The 7,979-nt window shown below is 56.2% G+C and overlaps 1 long non-coding RNA gene across 1 annotated transcript; it reads right to left on the bottom strand.

Moving 5' to 3' along the window:
* Positions 1-658: 658 nt before the first annotated feature.
* LOC126648333 (uncharacterized) lies at positions 659-3,807 on the bottom strand. Its single transcript, XR_007630786.1, has 3 exons — positions 3,758-3,807; positions 1,733-1,931; positions 659-1,023 (listed from the first exon to the last, which is right to left on the bottom strand). It is a non-coding gene; the product is annotated as an uncharacterized LOC126648333 (long non-coding RNA).
* Positions 3,808-7,979: the final 4,172 nt, after the last annotated feature.

Raw genomic sequence — 7,979 nt, 5'->3', positions numbered from 1 at the left:
CCAAAGCAAGAATTATGAATTAGAGATGGATGGAACTCCCCCAGACCAACGCTCGTGGGGAGATCTCTGCTCTCAGCCTCCAGCACTGACCTTGGGAGGTCCCCAGCCAAGGCAGGAATCTCCACACACCCCCCAAGAAGGGTTCTGTTGGTAGAACGTGGCCCTGGAAAAGGGGACTGGCCCTTTCTGGTGGAAAGGGATGGACTGACAGTCACTGGACTCCAGGGGTTGCCTCACCATCAGGGGGTCATTCAGGGTGGGAGCAGCGGCCGAAGCTCTTCCCGCAGTCGGGGCACTCGCGGGGCTTCCCTTACTGGTGGGTCTGTTGGTGTTAGGTCAAGGCAGCTGTCTGGTTGAAGCTCTTCCCACACTCTCCACACCTGTAGGGCCTCTCCCCAGTGTGGATGCGCCGATGGGTGACAAGGTGGGAGTTGCGTTTGAAGCTCTTCCCGCAGTCGGTGCAGCAGAAGGGCCTCTCCCCTGTGTGTGTCCGCTCATGCCTGAGGAGATTGGAGCTGGTCTGAAACCTCTTCCCACATTGCAAGCACTTGTATGGCCGTTGCCCAGTGTGGATGCGCTGGTGCTGGATCAGGGTCGAGTTCTCCCTGAAGCTCTTCCCACACTCCCCACACTTGCAGGGCTTCTCCCCGGTGTGATGAGGGTGGAGTTCTGGGTGAAGCTCTTCCCACACTCAGTGCAGTGGAAGGGCCTCTCTCCTGTGTGCGTCTGTTCATGCAGGAGGAGATGTGTGCTGGTCTGAAACCTCTTCCCACATTCCCCACACGTGTAGGGCCGTGCCCCAGTGTGGATGCGCTGGTGTCGGATCACGCTGGAGCTGCAGCTGAAGCCCTTCCCACATTCCAAGCACCTGAAGGGTTTCTCCCTGCTGGGAGGCTGCTCAACAGATGCACCACAAGACAGGGCCAAAGGGGCACTGACTTCCTCCTCACCTGCCTGGGGGGCCTGCAGCATCTTCCTTGCAGCCTCCTCCTCCATCCGCCCAAGCTTTGGGAAGGACAAATCCTGCTGGGGGGAAACAAGGGCTGAGCACTTTGGCTTGGGGGTTCCTCCTGCCAAGACCATCTCTAGAAGTCACCGGGCATCCTGGAACCATAAAAACCTGCAAAACACCAAGATTCAGCCCCAAAAAAACAAAAAAAATGAGATTCAGGCAAACAAACCCTCAGAAACAGCACTAAGGCCCCTGCCCTCCTAATCTGCAGAAAGTTGAGATGCAGCTAAAAATATATTCCAAAATATGAAGATTCACTCCAAATTGAGTGTTGGGGATCCCAAGGGTCCCTTCTCCTCTGACTCTCACCTTCTGAGTGCCGCCTTCCCAGACATTCCCCCTCTCCAGGTTCTCCACCTCATTGTCCTGGGGATCCCAGGGGTCCCCACTCTCCAGGTTTCCCCTTCTCCGCTCCCCCTGTTTCAGGCTCCCGGGGGTCCCGGGGCTCCTCCCTCTCTGTGCTCCCCCCTCCAGCCTGCCGGGGGTCCCCCAGCTCCGGCATCGCCCGCTCCGCCCTCCACCCTCGGCAGCTCCCAGGGGGACCCCAAACCTGCTGTGTCTGCCCAGCCAGCCCCGGGCTGACAGTGGCCCTGACCCTGTCCCTGCTCCTCCCTGCAGGCTCCGTGGCCGGGCACACTTTGTGTTCCTGGGTGCCACCAGCTCAGCAGCTGCAGCCGCTCCAATCAGCGCCCGCAGCTCTGCAGCAAAGCCCCAGCTCACCTGGCACACAGGGCATGGACACAGCACCTTCTCGCTGCTGGGCACTCCCAGCTCAGCCTCTTCCCCAGCACGGGGCTCTCCTGCCTCAGCACCACCTCTGCCTTCCACTTCTTCTCAGGGCCACCTCAGGGCCAGCTCTGGGCTCACCTCCGGGCCATTGCTCAGGGACACCTCAGGGCCTGCTCTCCAGCACAGGAACCTGCAGGGAGGGCAGATGATGTGCAAGCCCAGGGGGGCCTGCTTGCACTGGCCTGGGGGCTTCTTTCTCCTGCCACAACCACCCCACAACTTCTCCTGCTTTTCTAACCCCACATCTTTGCAGACTGACCTTGTCTCTCTGTCTGCACAGACACATCTATCCCCTGTGGACAGAGCCTCCAGCATGTGCTGCCCTGGCAATGGCACCCAGAGAATCCCAGAATCAGCCGGCTTGGAAAAGACCTCCCAGATCATCAAGTGCACCCCTTGATCCAACCCCGCCGTGGTTCCCAGACCATGGCACGGATGCCCAGGGGAGGGGCTTTGGGGATGAGGGCTCTCCCAGTACAGCCCAGTGCCCCCAGCACAGCCCAGTGTGTTCCTGTCCCAGGATGCCAGGTGATCCCTCTTTGCCAGGGGTTTCTTTGGGATTTGGGGCATTTTGGGGGCCTCTGGGTGCATTTGGGGGAGTTAAAAGGGGTCTTGGGAGCATTTGGAGTTAAAAGGGATCTGTGGATGGGGAGGTGATTAAAGGAAAAATGGGGGTTAGGGGACATTTATGGGTCCTTATTGGGGCCCTGGGGGAGACAGGAGGGGCAGCACCACGAGCAGGTGAGTCCTGAGACCCCCATGGTGTCCCCAAGACCCTCCCTGGTGTCTCCAGTGTCCCCAGGGCCTCCCCAGGTGTCCCAATTCCCCCCTTGAAACCCTCTATGCCACTGTCCTCAAACCCCTCCCCATTGTCCCCAAAACCCATCCCTGATGTCCCCAACCCTCCATCTTCCCCCAGAAGGCCCCCCTGGACCCTCTGACCCCAAAAACGGCCCCGTCCCCCCAAACTCACAAATAGGTCAAGGGCATCTGGGGACACGCTGGGGACACTTGAGGGGTTTTGGGGGGCACTGGGTGGTTACTGGGGGATACTGGGACACACTGGGGGGAACCAGGGGGCACTGGGAGGAACTGGGGGGTTATTGAGGGATGCTGGGAGGGCACTGGGAGGGACTGCGTTATTAGTAGGGGATTATTAGGACACACAGGGGGACACTGGGAGGTTACTGGGCCATACTGGGGGTTACTGGGTGCTCACTGGAGGGTCATTGGGCCATACTGGGTGGCAGTGGGAGGTCACTGGGAAACACTGAGTGGTCACTGGGAGGGTTACTGGGCCATACTGAGAGCCACTGGGAGTTCAGTGGGCTATACTGGGGGCACTGGGATCCCCTTACCTGCATGTGGTTCATCTCCCTCACAAGACTTTGGGTGGCACCGCCAGGACCCCTCCCCTGAGGGCTGGGAGACCCCTTGAACCCCACTGCTGGGCTTTAGGGACCCCCGGGATCCCCTCCCTGTGGGGTCTCTGTGTGCTGAGTTTTGGTGGTCTCTGGGGTTCGGGGGGGGCATCAGGACCCGCTTTTCTGCGGTCGGTCCGCCCAGACGGCAGGGGGCGATGTGGCACGAGCAGAAATGACGGCGGCGCGCTGGCCTAATGGGAGTTGTAGTTTGCTCATGGGGACTCCGCCGGCGCCTGCGCAGTGCAGCCATGGTGTTTAAACCTCTCTCCTGAGGGGGTTCCATGGCCCCAGCCCTTTCAGGGACCCCCTGAACCCCTTCAGGCACCTTCACCCTCCCCTCTGAGCGCCCTCAGGACACCAAATCCCCTCCGCGAAACCCTGAGAGCCCCTCAAGGACCTCAAAACCTCCTCGGGAACCCCCGAGCCCCTCCTCTCCACTCTGCCGAGCCCTCCAGCCTTCCCGCCCACAGCCGCGCTCCCCGCAGCCCCCGAGCGCATCCCCAGCCCCGCCGCAGCCCCCGCCAGCTCTCACAGAGTCGGAGCAGATCCCGCTGCCGCCGCCATCGCTTTCCCGGCAGCCACCGCGGGGCTGTGCGCGCGCACCGCCGGCAGAGACCCCGCCCCGCCCCCTTTTCCGCGCGGGGCACGCCGGGAGTTGTAGTTGCAGCGGCTCAAAGCTCCAAACTCCCCCAGACTCAATTCCCCACGGGCGTTCCTGGGGCAGAGCGGGGCAGAACCGGGGCGGGGACGGGACGGGCATTGGGTGGAAATCATTATAAAAACTGTAACCCCTGTGTTGGAAGGGATGGTTGTGGGTTTGTATTCCTGGAGACTGGAGGCTCATGGAAACCTCTGCTGTTTCTCTGCCCTCCTGCCTAATTTGGCCTGGAGTCTTTTTTCCTCTGCAGTCTTTTAGGCAGCAGTGTTTATGGGGTTTATAAGGACATGGCCTTTATGAGGAGAGCCTCTTATGAGGTGTATGGGCTTTCTGAGGACAGCACCCTATTATGTTCATGGGCTTTATGCAGAAAGATCTTTTATGATGAGAGCTCTGTCATGAGGTGTGTGGGGTGTATGAGGACAGAGCTTTTATGACATTTATGGTGTTTATGAAGGCAGAGCCTGTATGATGTTTGCCCCTTCTGAGGTTCACAGGCTTTATGAGGACAAAGCCTTTATGAGGTTTATGGCATTTATGAGAACATCTCCTTTATGATGAGAGCCCCATGAGGAGGTTTATGGGCCTTATGAGGACAGGGGCCTTATGAGACCTGCACTGTTATGAGGTGTGTGAGGGTTATGAGGACAGTGCCTTAATGAGACTGCACCATTATGGGGTGGATGGGTTCTATGAGCACAGAGACCTTCTGAGACTGCCCCGTTGTGAGATAGATGGGCTTTATGAGGAGACTTCATGATGAGAGCCTCTTGTGATGTTTATGGGCTTTATGAGGCCTGCACCATTATGAGGCTCCAGCTGGAGCTCCAACATGATCAGACACCAGAACATCCACACTAGGGCACAAACCTACTTGTCCCCACCAGGCCTGTAGGGTTTTACTCATGCAGTGTCAAAGATACCCAAAAACTATATTCTCCCTGGGAAAAGGACTTATTTGTGGGAAGCAGAAAAAATTGTTCCTCAGCAGTCTCTAATTTGAAGGGGACCCTTTAAGGTCATCAAACCTGTTCTGACAGGAACCCTACTCCCTGGTGGGGTGGCCCAGCCAGCTCCTGTTGGGAAATGGGAGGCTCAAATTGAACATTATTGCACCATCTTTCAGGGAACAGAAGGAGCTCACAAAAATCCTCCCTGACAAGATGAGGGGACTGTAAATAGCTCAGCTGATTCTCCCCCTTCTGTGGTTCAAGGGGCACCCCCACACTCAGAGCAATTGCAGGATGGGGGGTTTCCTGATGCCTCAGCTGAGCGGGAAGGGGCAGTTTGGAAATATCGTGCTGTGGCTTTACAGGGACATCCAGAAGACAAAACAGTCCCCGAAAGAGAAGAAGGGCACAGGCAGGAGAATCAGGAATAGTTTGGAGGGTATTTAACCAGGAAGCTGAACCCTCTGTCTATGTTTACAGGGATTCTTTTACTGTGTTCAAAGGGTGCACTGAGTGGCTCCCCTGCTGGGACAACAGTGACTGGGAAGTGAATGCAATCCCTGTTTGGCAAAAGAAGAAATGGCAAGATATTCTTGCTCTAGTAAAGAAAGGGAACTTTTTAGTGGGATGGGCAGCCTCCCATCAGGAAAATGAAACTCCAGCTGGTCACTGGAACAACCAAGGAGATGAACTGGCCAGATCAGCCCCTCTAAGTGTAACAACTCCCCCAGAGAGCTGGGACAGACTGTGAGAATGGTTGCACTTCAAGCCACAGCACACAGGGGCACAGGACTTATGCAGAGCAGCAGGAACAGGGGATAGGCATTGACTGGAGAGATGTGCCCCACCTGCACCTCCTCATGTGAGCAGCGCAGAGCCCGACTGGAGCATCACCCTGTAGAACAACCCTCCTTACACAGAAGAGACAGAAAAGGGCTGTGGGACACGAGGCAGACAGACTAGATTGGACCCTTTAGAAAATCTGAGGGAAAACAGTGTGTGTTAGTAGGAGTGGAAATTGGGTCAGGATCAGTGCAAGCAGAAACTTTCCCTTGGGCAATGAGGGCAAAGACTCCAGCAGCTCCTAAAATGGGGTTCAGTTTTTTCCCAAAACCTGTATCTATCCAGTCAGACAATGGGTCACACTTCACAGTTGCCATCATCCAGGAGTGGGCCAAGGAAGGAATCCAGTGGATATTTCACAACCCCTATTATCCACAAACAAATGCAGAATGGAAAGAACAAATGACCTGCTGAAACAATTTCTAAAACTTCAGAAATCTAATGGGACTGAACGACTGTGGGATGCTGTAAAAATGGTGAATGACTGATGGGGAATAAATGGCTATCCTGGACCCACAGCTTTTTATCCACTGCCTCCCCCTTTGCTACCAGCAACATCCAAACCTGAGGGTGATCAAAAACGCTCTCCCCTTCCTGGCCAGCCTGTATTGGTGGCACTACCTTCTGTAGGAGCTGTACCAATGGTCCTCCCTTGGACAGGGACACCTGGAAAGCAAAAGATGCTCATGGCAAAGAACATAAAATAAGCTCTCAGGGGACTGTTCCTGTATTTTAATGTTGGCCCTAAGAGGGGCAGGACAGACCTTTTTCTTTTCTTTTACATGGAACTGTTCAATGGAGAAAAGGATTCAGAACAGGGAATGAAAAACCTCAGGTTTGGACTCTGGTTCAGTTCACTGGTAACTGTGGTTATCATTTGTTAGTTCTGTTTGTGTGGTTATTTACCTTGTCCATGTGCTCAGCAGAACAGACTGTTAGAAGTGGAAATCAAAGGAACATCTCCTGAGAACTGGTCACATGGTTTGTGAAACTATGGAATCAAAAGTAAATGTAACCATCTTACCTCAAATTTAATCCCCTCACTCATCTATTGGATCAAAGGTGAATTTAAACCCGCATTGAGAACCTTTAGGAATATAATGCCAGACAACCCTGCCTTATTTGCTCATGGGATCCCCTCTTTGACCCATTGCACACACCAGATGTACACAAAAGTATACAGAGGACATGAGGACCTGCCTGTCAGGGGGTGTTTGTCAGGGACAGGAGCAGGAATTTTTGGGCAGAAACAAGGATTAGGTATTGACATGGGCTGCCCAGGCAGGTGGTGGAGTCACCATCCCTGGAGGTGTTTAAGGACAGACTGGACATGGCAAACTCAGTACCGTGGTCTGCTTGACGTGCTGGGGATGGGTCGTAGGCTGGATGCCGGTTGACCTCAGAAGTCTCTGCCAACCTCATGGATTCTGGGTTTCTGTGCCATCCCAGCCTTTGGGACAGCGTGCTGGTGGCTCAGAGGCTCCATCCTTGCCTTGCCTTGCCCATCTCCTGGCTGCCAGGCAAGGGCCTTGTGACATCACAGCCTTTGTGGAACAGCGCGGGGGATGAAAACTGTCAGCGCTCTGTCCCCGTGCACAGAGCCCGGGCAGAACTTGGCTGGCAGGGACAGCACAGACTGTGCAGAGGGGTCAACTCGTCCCACAGCAGCACAATGCTCAGCCAGGGCATCTCCTGGCTCCTCAGGCTCTCTGTGCTCCTGCTCTGGCCTGACACACTCGAGCCTTGCAGCCGTCCCACAGGTGCCATTGCTGATCACCGGGGTTTTCCTTGGATGGGGCCTTGCCATCAAAGGCAGGAGCGGCTGGAGAGAGGGCAAGGAGGGGGGTCAGACCGGTGGGATGGTGCCAGCGGGCCGTGAGCCCGGAGCCAGCAAGGCCTCGGACCAACAGGGTGTCAGGCGAGGACTGGGAGCCCCCAGGGAGGAGGAAAGCTGGGCAGGCCCCAGGGCTCCTGGGCCTCTCCCTTACCAGCCCTTTGCCCAAGGCCCCGAGGCAGAGGTGGGCTCAGCCCTTGGGCAGGAATGGGGCACAGGCTGAGCCCCAGGGACAGCAGACGCAGGCGGCCTGGGCTCTTCTTCCTCCAGCGTCTGCCTGGGGCAGCCCAGCCAGGCCTGAGGCTCTCCAGGAACGGCCAAACCCAACCAGAGAGGGCTCAGCCCTCGGAGTCTGCACTCACTCCAAAGGGAATAAACCATCAGCCTAAAGGACATCCTGACCCCAGATGGAGAACTGGAAATGTCAAGAATAAAAAAGTCAGCCCCCTCCATTATCCAAGGAATGTTT

The sequence above is a fragment of the Myiozetetes cayanensis genome, unplaced genomic scaffold (genome assembly GCF_022539395.1).
Source record: "Myiozetetes cayanensis isolate MyiCay16 unplaced genomic scaffold, myiCay2020 scf487, whole genome shotgun sequence".
In the NCBI taxonomy this organism is placed as follows: Eukaryota; Metazoa; Chordata; class Aves; order Passeriformes; family Tyrannidae; genus Myiozetetes; species Myiozetetes cayanensis.
This window is presented reverse-complemented; position numbering and strand designations above follow the sequence as displayed.